A 15,740-nucleotide genomic window follows, 5' to 3' on the forward strand; every position below is an offset into this window, starting at 1 on the left:
CCTTTATTAGGCGTAGTGGGCCAGTAACCCATCAACTTGGTTCTTTTGGGCCAAGCACCCACATTTGGACCCTAGTTGGACCCATATTCATTAAGAAATAGTATTTTGGGCCATAAAACTCTTCATGGGCCTTAGTGGGCTGAAAAGCACTCACTTTGTTTCTATGGGCCGAAAACCCACTCATTTAACCGCATTAGGCCGAAAACCCCTTTTCTTTTACCACTTTTGGGCCGTAAGCTCCTATTGGGACCTAATGGGCCTAAAAATTTCTTGTTGGGCAACATAATTTTGGTTGATATCTAATTCAAGCCCAATATTTATTCTTTTCACACTTTCCCCCTCTTATCCACAGTTTTAATAGAAAAAAAAAAGAGAAAAGATGGTGATTATTAAGGTGACTGTAAAACCCCGTTTATTTAATAAATAAATTAATAAATGTATAGTATCTCTAAAATCAATAATTATATAGTAAGGTGTTGGTCTCGAGGAGCTAATTGTCACAATTTTAGAGATTAGGGGTTAAAAGTGTAAGTTCTGGGACTTTATTTGAAGACAAGGACTAAATGGTAACTTCTGGGACTTTATTTGAAGAGATTTCGGAAGCTAGGGGCTTGTTTGGTAACATAAGGATTTATTCTGATTACAATTTTTACAGGAAGGGGTTGTTGGGTAAATTTAGGACTTATTATGTAATGGATTTTTAATGTTAGGGTTAAAAGGGTAACTTGGGCTCATTTTGAAAGTAATGGGGAAGGAGGGACCGAAGTTCTAATTATAGGGAAGATGCATCACCGGGTGTGAACCTGTCACCCCTTGATATATATAGAATATGAAACCCTAAAGCTAGCTAACACTATAGTCGCCACCATATGAGAGCTCCCCAGCCACCATTACATCCTAGGATCCGATCGCCACCTTTTGGCCGTTGCTACTTCACTGTAGAGGTCACAGATCGTCGGATGAGCACCAGAATACTCCAGTGTCGTGTGCTCATAGACACCAAGTAAACACCGAGCCTCCATCAGCCTTCTTCTCCTTCTCCTTCTTAAGTCATCGCTACTTCTTTATGGTTCCGATCAGGCGACTCTGGCGAGCATGTTTCATCCTAGCTGACACCATTAGCCATTGTTTACATCATCAGCCCTACAACCATCGTCTCTACTGCTGCATCATCTATGTCGAAGCTGAGAATCGTCGTTGCCCGGCTCCAGGGATGATCGAGTCACCACCGAACGCCACGACTACCATCCCCAGCAACGTCGGTTTCCCTTTCTGTCCTCAGCGAGGACTGAGCGTTTGCTACCACCACTTATGTCTCGTCTTCCCTCTGTTGTGCTGCTGTTGTTGCCGTCTTTTCGTGTCACTTCTTGCACCGTACACCACCAGGTGGGTGGTTGGGGTTGCTTTGTGACCATATAGCAGGTGTGTATATGCATTTATGTTAGTGTGTGTTTTGTCTAGTCAGAAAACCATGGGAGCCACCGCCACCACCATGAGGTGGTGGTTGCAACCTTCTACCATCACCGACAACAACAAGGTGGTTGTGTGTGTTTAGCATTAGTATGTGTGTTTATTTTGGAGATTTTCATTGTAAATTGTATCAAAATGGAATAATCGAAAGAAACTCAAAACCCACCACCATGAGGTGGTGGCTGCTGCCACTGGCCGCTGTGTCGGGTGGCGGTGTGCCTTGTTTGTATTGTGACTCGTTTGGGATGTTTGCACAAGGGAGTAAAATCCTAATGGGCCTAATGAACCCAAATTGATCAAAAGACCTAACTATTGGGCCTATTGGGCTAAGATGGGTATGGAAACCCTAATTAGGGTTTAGAAAACCCTAATATTGGATTTATAGGCTTGGATTTGATCGGGGCCCCACTTGAATTATCCACTAAGCTCAATATATTAATTAATAATCATTTTCATAAAACCTAAGTCAATATTCGACTAATGGATTAAGTCCTTAAAGGGTTAAGTAGGAAAACTTAACCTTAATCATCATTTTTTGTGAATACACTAATTTTACTTGGGCCTTGAGTTGGGCTTTGCTAATTGGATTATTAATGGGCTATCCAAGAATAATCGTATAGACTAGAATATGTTGATGGGCTTAGGGTAAGGCCCATATGAGGGTGTGGGCCCAATTTGGGAAATTAGGGCGTAGATGGGCCAAAATTTGGGCCTTGATGAATATATGATATTAGGCCATTGAAAATGCTAAATATTTGGACTGGACTAAGTAATTGGGCCTTTAATTATGACCACATAAATGTTTGGGCCTAATTTGGAAAATTGGGCCATATGTTTGGCCTTGAGCCACAGTTGGACTTTTGGGCTTTTTGTTTGGGCCTTGGGCTTGAATTATAACGACCCAAAAATCACTGCTAAAAATTTCTTTTAAAACATTATTAAAAACATATTTATAAAAACCTTATCATAAGTCATAACATAATTTCCGAGTATTAATTCGAAACATAATCTTATTATCAAAGTAAAACATTCCTAGGCTAACTGACTATGGTGTGTGCACTGCAACCTCTCCGAGCTCCTCTTTTGAAAACTGAGTACCTGAAACCAAAAACTGAAGCTGTAAGCACGAAGCTTAGTGAACTCCCCCAGACTACCACATACCATACAATAACATATAAAGCACATAATGGGCCTTGCCCACTGCATCGGACCGAGGTCCGGACTAACTGCATCGGACCGAAGTCCGGAACTAACCAGGGCCTTGCCCTCTGCATTGGACCGAAGTTCGGAAACTGCATCGAACCGAAGTCAAGAACTGACTGGGACCTTGTCCCCTGCATCGGACCGAAGCCCGGAACTAACTGCATCGGACTGAAATTCGGAACTCACTGGGACCTTCTCCTCTGCATTGAACCGAAGTCCGAAAACTGACTGAGCATAATATAGCATAGCATAAACATATCAACTAGCATAAGCACATATATTGCATACTGCATCAGACCGAAGTCCGAAACACATAACACAAAACATGCTTGAATCACAAAGACATCAAGCAATCTAACTACTGCATCGGACCGAGGTCCGGACCTACTGCTAACTAAACAGGCCGACATTATGGCCGTAGACCCGTTCCTAATGGAAGGAAAAATCACCTGAACTGCTGAGCTCTGCTGATAACCCTCTGGCTGCTAACTGACAACCCTTTGAGGCGCTGCTCGTCTAGCTCTCTGTGCTACCAATATAAATATAACACTTAGTCCAACAGTCGTCCAAAAGTCAACTAAGTCAACTCTTGTCAAAGTCATAGTCCTGGTCAAAGTCAACCTTCCAGGTTGACCCTACTCGCCGAGTCAGCCTACTAACTCGCCGAGTTAATAAGCTCAGAAACCCCTTTCATTTGTGACTCGACTCGTCGAGTCAGACCATTACTAGAAGTGTTTGTGGTTTCGCGACCTGACTTGCCGAGTCCAAGAACAGACTCGCCGAGTCTAAGGCCATCTTCAACAGACTCGCCGAGTTGTTCTTCCAACTCGTCGAGTTCATGTCTATCTTCATCCAACTCGCCGAGTCCACCCATGTGACTCGCCGAGTTACTATGCGATTTAAGTCTTGTATCTAGCCCGACTCGCCGAGTGCTCTCCCAGACTCGCCTAGTCCTTATGTGTATTTTCATAATTTCGAGTCACAGAGCTACTCCTTTGCTCCAAACAATAGATCTGGGTTCCTAGAGTCCATTATCAACATAAAGTTGCTACCTTTACGTGCTTCTTGTCTCACAATACCAAAAACCAAGCTAGAAAGGAACTTAACACATGGGGAATGGCTTTTCCATAGCAAGTAACAGGGCTTTCTGCATCTTTGATCCAACTAGAGCTCAGATCTGGAGTTTCAACTCCAGATCTAACTTGTGCACCAATTTCTCATCACATACTCTCAAAGAAACCCTAAAACTCCATGAAAGATGGATCTAGAAAGGAGAAAGCCAAGGATAACAATTCATTACCTCCAAATGCTCTAAAAAGTTCCACGAACTCTGGATCCAAGGCCACCTCTTGCACAACTATGAATCTCTTCTCTTCCAAGCTTCAAATTACTTCACCAAGGGTAGATCTTGCTCCAAAAACAGTTATGGTGGATAGGGTTTAGGGTTATGGACTATAGGGGCCGCAAATGAGCCCTAAGGAAGAGAATAAGATGCTTAAATAGGGTACCAAGTCCCAGAATTAGGGTTTCACAACCCAGACCAGAATCGTCAAGCCCAAACCCCAACTCGTCGAGTCGGTCACTTAATCTGCGATACGGAACCCAATCCGACTCATCGAGTTCTTCCTTGGACTCGACGAGTCGACCCCTTAAACTTATGGTTTTCCTTTCTTTTCTTGGCCTTTCTGATTTCGGGTATTACAACTCTCCCCCACTTAAACTAAGCTTCATCCTCGAAGTTCGCTATGTCCAACTGGCCTACAATCCGCCTCCGACACCCTGCCAGGTGACTCTAACCCTTTTGACCTTCTGCCCGGTCATTCTGGATGGCCTAACCCTTGCAGTTAAAATCCCCGAGTACAATATAATCCTCAACCTTCTTGATAACACCTCCTGATCAACTGACAATCCTTCCGGTACTCCCTGAGTACTTAGGCTAAACATTTGTGACAACCCGAAATTTCCATTATGAACAAACCATATCAAGCCAATAGAAGTAGAACAGTTACAGTGAAAATTCAGACTCCAAGTATAAGTTTGATAGTTTTCAGGATTTTACACTTAAGGAGATAATAGGAGAGTGGATGCACTAGGATTTGTGGAACACTGTTATTCCAATACTCTAGGACATTAGAGTTCGTTCCAGGAATAAAAATATTTTCTGCCAAAAATATCTCACGACTATAAATAGAATTTTGAACCAAATTGGTTCATTTGTTGAATTCCATTTAGAGAAAAGTAAAAATTCTCTCTCACGGATCTTCGGGTTTTTATCCCAAATTGTGAGTACTTCAATCCATGGGAACATTACCTTGTAGTAAGAAGGAACCCATGGGAACATTACCTTCAGAGAAACTTCTCGTGAAGTCCTCTAGGCACGAGTTTTGAAATTGGAGAGTCAATTTTCTATGACACACTGTTGTAATGTGGGAAATTTTGAGTACTCTTTCAATTTGTCAAAGCCGTAGAGAATTTCTCGACACCAGAGACGCCAAAAGTCTTTCGCCAAATTCTAGGTCTTACCGACCTACCGACTTAGTTCATTCAGAACTCCTCGCAAATTACAGAAACCCGTACGACTTTGACCCAGCAAGGAATGGCCTTTGACTTGGAAGTTAAGCAAGAAAAGGAACCTTGGAAACTCCAAGTGAGTGACCAAGTTCTTTAGGAGAACTCACTCTGGGAATGGCTTAATACGCTTCGTATCGCATGGAAAGCTAAATCCAATATAGTTAGAACCTCCGAGATTCTCATCACAGTCGGTCCTGTGTCTCGCACAAACTAGACCTACTCCGCGAACTCAGTAATGTACATCCTACTCTTCGCGTCTCGATCGTGAAACCATACCTTTCCGTTAGGAGTCTTGTAAGTCCACTCATCGAGATCCTCGCCTTCGTATTAGAACCGTAGTGACCCTCGACCGAGAGGACAAGTGGATGAAGCAACGTCGTCGCCAGTTAGTGAAGGTTTGTTGGAATGCCAACCGAGAACCCGATTTCACTTAGGTGCGCTAGAACCAGTCGATTAGGAAGTTTCCTCCTCACAACTCGATCATTTGAGCATACTTCCATGCCTAAATTCTAATTTCGGGACGAAATTCCCTTCAACAGGTGGATGATGTGACAACCCGAAATTTCCATTCTGAACAAACCATATCAAGCCAATAGAAGTAGAACAGTTACAGTGAAAATTCAGACTCCGAGTATAAGTTTGATAGTTTTCAGGATTTTACACTTAAGGAGATATTAGGAGAGTGGATGCACTAGGGTTTGTGCAACACTGTTATTCCAATACTCTAGGACATTAGAGTTCGTTCCAGGAATAAAAATATTTTCTGCCAAAAATATCTCACGACTATAAATAGAATTCTGAACCAAATTGGTTCATTTGTTGAATTCCATTTAGAGAAAAGTCAAAATTCTCTCTCGCAGATCTTCGGGTTTTTATCACAAATTGTGAGTACTTCGATCTAGTTATGTTATGTAGCTTAGATTGTGTTTAGAAATATCAATTTCATAGCAAAACAACTAGACTCGGGAGTTTACCACCCAAGAACGTTCTTGGGGAGTAAACTCCATTTTAAGGTCCTAAAGGGTTCCAATGACCCTCAAAGCTTTAGAACTCGAACTAGAAGCCTCCATTTCATGCTTTAGACCACAAAACAATTAGGAATCTTGGCTAGAAGTGAGTTCACAACCAAGGAGCTTCTTAGGCCGTGAACTCCATGTTTAAGTGCCAAAATGCTTTGAAACACTTCCTAAGGCTTAGGCTTAAATAAGGACAAGTACCCTAAAGTGTTTAAAGCCTAGAAAACATAAGAAATCACTAGTATTGAGGAGTTTGCGGCCAAGACAAGTTCTTGGGCCGTAAACACCTATAAAGGGGTCAAATGACACCCTAACTCCTTCCTTAAGCCAAGAGACCAATTTGGGCATGTACCTAAATGAGTTTTGGACTAGTTAACACACTTAGAACACCAAGAGTAAGGGAGTTTACGGCCCAAAAGGTTCTAGGGCCGTGAACTCCATAAAATGGTGCCAAATGGTGCCATAAACTCTTCTAAAGCCAAGTACAAAATCCTAGTTTAGTTCCTAGTTAATTTAGAGACTTGAAAACACCATAAACACCCACCCAAGGGAGTTTACGGCTGTAAACTCCAAGGGATTATGGTCCCAAGGCCGTAAACTCCTTAAAGGAGTTAATATGGCACCCAAACACTTGATTTAGCCTTGAAACAATTCACCACATGAGTTGTATAATTGATAGAATTCATTTAGGGGCCTTGTTGAGAGTTTACGGCCAGGAGCTTACTCCCCTGGGCCATAAACTCCAAGACATATGGTCTTTAGACCATAAACTCCCATTAGGGGCATTGCACTCCTTTGTTGCAACCCTTTAGCCTCCTAGCACTTGACCAAAAGTGTTTTCCTCGGGTTTAAATGTTTATACATGTATAATTAGTGTTTTAATCACTAATTATTTATATACATATGTCTTCACTTGACACCAAGCACTTGTCCGATCCTTCCTTACGATAACAGTCCGTTCAATTCCAGTCACTTACTGCAGGTGAGTTCATACCCATTAACTAATGTTTTAAACTATTTTTAAATGTTTTATGGGGGGGGATACAAGTAGAATCATGCTACTTATTATGTCAATCACATGTGATTAGTAAGTAGAATTATGCTACTTATTACATCAATCACATGTGATTAATATACAGCATTCAAATGATTTGGCTACTCATTAGCCGTTTTACGAAACAGTTTCCTTCAAATGATCTTTATAAACATTTTATATGTTTTAAACTCCTTATTACATTGTACCTCTTACTCTGTATATCATATTTCAAACTTATTTACAACTGTGTTTCAAACAAATGTTTCTATATACTAAACTGTTTTGTCAAACCCATGCCTTCAAACTGTTTTATAGATTCACATCAAGTCGATCATTTGTTAAAATAATATTATTGTTCAAATGTTTTACAAAACTTATTTATGATTTTATATTATAAATTGCATGCCTTTATATGTATAGTTATATAAGAAATGTTTAAAAGACTTAGGAAGGCTATCCACCCTATTTCCTTTTCGCGCTTGAGATGTGGTCTGGTGGGATATCAGGTACTCATCCGAAGGTCGTTTAAATATTAATTATATATCATGTGTACATATATAGTCATAAAAGGTCCTTCCAGTTCATCCCATGCCCTTGGGTAGCAAGGGTATACATCCATGTCTATTCGTACCAGATAGATTACTAGTAAACTACCATATGGGTAGTTTAGGAAGATACTAGAATAATTACTAGAACGCGATATCATACAATGAGTCAGTTCATTCATGAGTCAATACTTTCTAGAACATTATAGTGCAGAACATATACATCTATACTAGGAAGAGAACATATACATCTATACTAGGAAGAGAACACATACATCCATACTAGAATGATTACATTACTATACTTGTTAGGTAAAGAGCACGTACATTACAACTAGAACAGTTCATTACATTACACTTACATGAATACGTCAATAATTGTGATCCACTGTATCGGAGCATGCCTTAAATGTCATGGCCCGAGTTGTAGCCAGAATTCTCTTGGAGGGAGAGCGTGAGTTTGCGTATAGATCTATACTGGATTGACTATCCTACACCTTGCTGCTAGCTACAGCCGGACCTGCAGGTCTGTGGGTGCCAAACGTGATTCCGTTATTACGACCATTCTTATGTCGTTGTTACCAGTCGATAGTATGGTGCAATTAATCACATGATGCCTTAATATAAATCTGGTTTAAGGTAGTTAGTACAGCAGTAGTTCGTATAGCGCTACGTTTTAGTACTACATAAATTTCCCTATACATATATTTAGTGATCTTATCACTCAAGCAATAAATGTAAAAACTATATTTTGTTAATAATAGTTACACTTGGGAAAATTACACATTTTTACATGACACAAACATTGAGAACAGTTAGGTCTTGGTAGAAGACACCCTTATATAATAGTAGGAATCATAGGGATTCTAGAGTTTTTCAAACGGTTACAGTTGTTTTACAAACATCTTCATACTTACAGTTCACATACAAATTCGTTCATACAAATACTTACGTACAAATTAAGACACTAAAATACTTATGATCTCACCAGCTTCAAAGCTGATACTCGCTTTCAAAATTAGTTGTATCCTCAGGTCATCATAGATAGGTACCGATGCAAGGAGAAAGGAAGATGGAGCTTATTCAAGACTTATCTTTCATTTTGATTTATGCTTTAGTGTTTATCAAAATTTGACAGAACACATTTGTATAATAATTATATTATTAATGCAATAGATGATGTTGTTTGTTGTTTACTACTTTACATTGTTGTAATATTATACATGACGTCCTCCGCCCCAAAACGTTTCCGCCGTTCTTGGTTTTGGGGTGTGACAGATTGGTATCAGAGCATTGTTTATAGTGAATTAAGTATATAAACCCATAAAAGATATACTAACTATAAATACATAAGGGATTAAAAATACTTTGACCAAGAGTTTATACTTTAAATAATAAAATATTTAAGTAAGTATACGTGCTGCATTCATACTAAAATCAGTGTCACTAGGACAGTACAAAAGAATTACGATTGTTGGGCAACACAAGTGGGCTTAGAGACATATGGTCAAAACTGGGAAGATATAGCCTGATCACCTATATTATCCGAGGGTTGACTAGCATGTGCCTAAGTTTAATTGTGTGGTTGCAACAATGCTAAAATCTTACCAACCCTACCTCAATGAGAACAATAGAACATAACTTTAAAATTTAAAATACTATAGGAGTATTTGGTGTTACTATAAGTACTTTATACTTGAGAATTAAAATAGGATCTTCATTACTAAGTTGATAGTTGCTAAGTGGATACAGTAAGGCTATATGTAATTAGGATGTTATAGACTTAGAATCTGTAAAAATTTTGCCTTACCCCTATTCTGTGTGAATTTGGAATTAAGGTCACTTATTCGAAGGTCTATCCTATTTAGATTACACATAGCTGGTATGCACTTCACAAATAGCGATGTAACTGATGAAGATTTTCTAAATAATTATCTAGATAGTTCGTCTAATAATTATTCTCTTACCCTAAATTCTCGCATAGAAACATAGCTGGACTCCATCCCCTCGGCAACCAGTATCTCCCGAATGAAGTCATAGCTGGTTGATTTGGAGAAGAACCAGAGAATGATCATCCTTTTCCCCTTGAATGATCACCATGATGAAGACCTTTTGTGTGATGCTAACTCCGAACCAGAGGTTGAGAACCTACCCAGAGCAGCTCCCTTTCCAATTCCTAACCCTCGTCCGGCTTTTCATGGCCCGACCCCTGAGTGAGTGGAATGCTTGGAAACATGGAGCCAAGGACAAGATCAGCCTATGCCAGTTGATGGCGACCGAAGCTTTTACGACTTGAGTAATGGGGGCTCAGCAGATAGAGTCTTCCCAATCTTGGTCCACAGGGTAGCCCGAAATGAGATTCAAGACAGGACAGCCCTACATCAGATTACCGAAGTGGTCGCCTATGCTAGAATGCATACCCTCTGCACCATTCGTCTAGAAGATGCTTGCGAGAGATCAGAGAGAAACCATGAAATCCTGCTGCAAGCGCTGGCTGGATCACGAGCTGAAGTTATAGAGCTCCGAGTACGCCAGAGGGTGTACGAAAGACACCTACTTGACGTGGAACGTCAACTGGATGAACTGAGAGTTCACCAGAAGGAAGACCTTTGCCGGAAATAGACGCTTTAATTTATTTTCCTTATAAAAAGGAATCATGTTTTTCTATCTATGCCCGATGTGGCATTTTCTATAAAATTATCTTGTAACGTGAGTACTTTAGTTAGATCTTTATGCTGTCAAGAACTATCTTCTCTGGATATGATGTAAGACCTTTACAAGGTCATCTTCCCGAATCTTTACATTGTGAATATCAAAGATATTGACAGCCGACTAACTTTTGTGTCATTCTTCATTCAAGTACTCTTATCATACTTTCATTGGGGTCTATCTGAAACATGCTTTAGTCAAGTCATTGGACTATAGCGATTTATCTCCGGAGACATTTTCAAATCTCTCTCAGTGGTTGGATCTTGTTATTCACCAACCCACGATACCTCGGCTTGCTCAACAAATGTATTGAGACCATTCTACGAACTTACTTCTACTCATTACTAGGACTGCATCATAGGGATGTAGGTCAAACCATCGCGAACATACTTCCATTCCCTACTAGGACTGCATCATAGGGATGTAGGTCAAACTTTCAAGAACATAGTCGTACTCTTTTCATGAACAATCTAAGTACATCAAGGGTCAACCAGAATCGCTCACAAAACCCTTATTTTTCGTGTTACAGAATCATGTCGTCATCCGGAAGCAATCAGTCGAATAGCGAAAACTCAGCTTTTCCTATGGACGCCGCTACCTTTCAAACGGCAGTTACAGCTGCCGTGGTGGCTGCTGTAACCGCGGTCCTTGCGCACCGTAGCGCTATCAGCACAGTCAATGCTGCTTATGAGAATGAAGTTTTCAATCGTGGTATCCATCCAGGGAGTCGCCAAACAGTAACAGTCACAGGCTCGCAAAGCCAAAAAGCAGAGAACAAGAAACGAAAGCGTCAAGCCCGGAAAGAACGCAAGAGATCCCAAAGGCTGGCTATACAGCAACAGCAAGTGGAAACCCCTGCCATCCCAGTACCGAGCAGGCCATACGAGGGGCATGCCATGGGATGCAATGTTGCAATTGCCTAAACATAGGGCACCATGCTTGTGACTGTGGAGCACCGAAACGACCCATCACTCAAGTCCCTTTCATCGGGACTGACCCTACACACAAGATTAGTTATAACGCATAACGATTTCAGAAGCAATTTTCAAGGTGGAGTAAGGAGGAAGGCACTCGTGTCCACATAACACTGGCTACACACCGCAATCCCGTCACCAAAGCTAGTACTAGCCAGTCATGCCACCAATGCGGGGAGATAGGGCACTTCAAGGAGGATTGCCCAATAGCAAAGAACTCGGGTGCTGATGGGAAGATTCTCAGGATCACAGCTGCAGGAGAGCCTGCACCGGAACCACGTTAAATGTAATTTAGGCGTTTTTGTTGTAACAGAACTCTAAACTATCCAGAACTAGTGCAACTAGAGTCTTACTTTTTGCGAGATCCTGTCAGTATAGAGATTCTCGTGCTGTGTATACTTGTCTTTTGTAGTATACCTTATTCGCAGCAATAGTCTTGTGGTAAATCTAAAGTACTGTAACTCTGTTCATGGTTGCACGGTAGTGTTTTGTCTGTAAACGTCTTATGTTCAAATCTAATGTCTTTAAGTTTCAGTATGATTTCGACATTATCATACGAATCGATTCAGTTTGATCCTCACGAACACAGCTTCATGCGTACGTCTCCTTCTCAGTAAACGCCTTTCTATCGAAACTGTCATATCAGAACACCGAAGTACTCATGCCAGGAGTACCTCTTAGTTATTTTCTTTCCGAAGAAATCCCCGAAGTACCACTCATGCAGTACGTCAAGTTTAATCCCAGGATTCATGTGATTGATCTATCACTGAGGAAGGTATACATAAGAGTGATATATAATCAAGCTTCTACAGGTTTAGAATTGATGATTCCACTTTAACATCTTTTTCCCCGATGGGGCGTGAGCTTAAAGAAGAATCAGTTATTCGACTACCTTTTCAATCTTAACTATATACGACTCGTATACCCAAAATTGTGATTGTGAAACCATGTATGAATTCTAATATGAACTTCAGGATGGAGAACTGCTTAAGCCTACGAGTAATCACATCGTCATGTGAACAAACATAGAACCCAGTACGACTCTTGTAAACAAATCACCCTATACTCTAAACACCCACGAAGATACCAGAACAATACAAACAACTTAACGAACTGCACAACGATAGAATAAGAAGACTAGGCTTCTCACCCTGGAGAAACCCCAGTCTTATTCTCCCAGAGATCATCGGATTGCATCGTATGTGCCTCGGTAATCGAGGACTCCGTCAATATTTTTCATTAGAAATTGTTATCTCTGCCTCGCGTAGACGAGATGGTTGAGAAAACGCAAGGAAAGAAACTACTTCCAGGAATGGATCTGAGATCCGAATATCACCAGTTCGAGTGCTAGGGAAAGATGTCTGGACGACTATCTCCTGAACTCGTTGCGGACACTTCGAGTCCATAGTGATACCCTTCGGATAGGACCAATACGCCCATAGTTTTCATGAGTTAAATGAATAGGGTACGTCTTTCATACTTGGATTAGTTCGTCATTTCTCCATGTAATGACTTACTTATCTACCCTTGTAGTAAGAAGGAACCCATGGGAACATTACCTTTAGAGACACTTTTCGTGAAGTCCTCTAGGCACGAGTTTTGAAATTGGAGAGACAAATTTCTATGACACATTGTTGTAATGCGGGAAATTTTGAGTACTCTTTCAATTTGTCAAAGCCGTAGAGAATTTGTCGACACCATAGACGCCGAAAGTCTTTCGCCATATTCTAGGTCTTACCGACCAACCGACTTAGTTCATTCAGAACTCCTCGCAAATTACAGAAACCCGTACCACTTTGACCCAGCAAGGGGTGGCCTTTGACTTGGAAGTTAAGCAAGAAAAGGAACCTTAGAAATTCCAAGTGAGTGACCAAGTTCTTTAGGAGAACTCACTCTGGGAATGGCTTAATACGCTTCATATCGCATGGAAAGCTAAATCCAATATAGTTACGACCTCCGAGATTCTCATCAGAATCGGTCCTGTGTCTCGCACAAACTAGACCTACTCTGCGAACTCAGTAACATACATCCTACTCTTCGCGTCTCGATCGTGAAACCATACCTTTCCGTTAGGACTCTTGTAAGTCCACTCATCGAGATCCTCGCCTTCATATTAGAACCGTAGTGACCCTCGACCGAGAGGACAAGCGGACGAAGCAACCCCGTCGCCAGTAAGTGAAGGTTTGTTGGAATGCCAACCGAGAACCCGATTTCACTTAGGTGCGCTAGAACCAGTCGATTAGGAAGTTTCCTCCTCACGACTCGATCATTTGAGCATACTTCCATGCCTAAATTCTAATTTCGGGATGAAATTTTCTTCAACAGGGGGATGATGTGACAACCCGAAATTTCCATTCTGAACAAACCATATCAAGCCAATAGAAGTACAACAGTGACAGTGAAAATTCAGACTCCGAGTATAAGTTTGATAGTTTTCAGGATTTTACACTTAAGGAGATATTAGGAGAGTGGATGCACTAGGGTTTGTGTAGCATCCAAAATTTCAAAACAATTAAAACTTTTCAAAATCACCCATTTTATTAACGTTGTTACAAAAAGGTTTTCAATACATTATTAAACAGAGTAATTTCCCAGGTTCATATCATAAAACACCAACGCGAGGAACGGTACGATCACGCCTTTGCCTTGCCACAGACTCTTGAGAACCTGAAACATAAAACCACAACTGTAAGCCCGAAAGCTTAGTGAGATACCCCCAGAATACCAACCACATATACGCCTTTCCAGGCCCTGACCTTCCGGTCCATGTGTCTTAGGGGACTTCCATCCCTGCTGGGTAAACCTTCCGGTCCTACCCACGCCGACCTTCCGGTCCATCACACAACATAATCGCCTTCCGGCCCATAACATATTGCCTTCCGGCCCATAACATATCGCCTTCCGGCCCATAAGCATACAATGCATACATAAAATAACCAACAATCATATAGCAGTTCATAGACAACAGTCGATCAACAGATCACATATCATAGCATTACTCTAATAAGATACCGGTATAGCCAGTCACTATCATAACATTACCCTATGAATCAGTCAACTTACTAAATGCATACATACGCCTTTCTAGGCCATGACCTTCCGGTCCACATAGTAATGCCTTCCGGCCCATAACATGTATTGCCTTCCGGCCCATAACATATAACAACTGACAACTACTTGGATTTCCATCCGATAACAGGGTTGGCATTGATGCCATAAACCCTAGCGATATAGTGAGGATAACTCACCTCGAAACTGCCGACTGAACAGATAGCTCAAGCTGCTCCGATCACTGATACGATCTCCACCTCTGGATAGTCACCAATGCACTGAACTCAAACAATAAACAACAATTACCAAAATACCCCTGGAACCACTGGTAAATCCTTGGTCAAAGACAAGGTCAAAGTCAACCCCTGACTGACCCTACTCGCCGAGTCAACCCTATGACTCGCCGAGTCCCCATACTCAGAACTTCACTCAACCCGCGATCTAACTCGCCGAGTCACCCAAAGACTCGCCGAGTTCAACGACTCTGAGTCCACTCGCCCTTAACTCACCGATTCCTTAAGACACCCTTTCTACACGTCGAGTATCCCCTTTTTACTCGACGAGTTCCTCCTGGAAGAATCGCGGGGCCACCCCGACTCAACTCGCCGAGTCTGAAGAACAACTCGACGAGTCCCTGTAAATCTCCAAGCTACTCGCCGAGTCTGTTCATCAGACTCGGCGAGTCCATGCCATGCAGTCGATCAAACTGCTTCCTGAGATACGCATGGTTCCGAAATACACAAGCATGGGACCTTCTGGACCTCTAAAGGTCCTAATACAGGGTTATATTCGTTTGGGTAACAAAGCAATAATCCATCTAATCACCAAATGAGTTCCATAAACCCTAGATCCATACGCACATCAATATAACAGAAATGATCCGAAATATTACCTGAATAACGCACTCTCTGTGTCCCCAAACCTCAGAACTTGAATCCCTTGCAGTTCCTTTAGCCAAGACTCCCCTCCTCCTTGCACCACAATCTCTTCAAATCACCAATGGCCTTCAATCTTGCTCTAGATGCCCACAGCCGCTTAGGGTTCTTCTCAGTCGACTAAAGACGGACAATGACGGCCTATAAGTGCCTTATATACCTTCCAAAACCAAACGGCTAGGGTTTCCGCTGAACAGCGTCGACTCGCCGAGTCCATATCTGGACTCGTC

The sequence above is a fragment of the Lactuca sativa genome, chromosome 4 (assembly GCF_002870075.4).
Source record: "Lactuca sativa cultivar Salinas chromosome 4, Lsat_Salinas_v11, whole genome shotgun sequence".
In the NCBI taxonomy this organism is placed as follows: domain Eukaryota; kingdom Viridiplantae; phylum Streptophyta; class Magnoliopsida; order Asterales; family Asteraceae; genus Lactuca; species Lactuca sativa.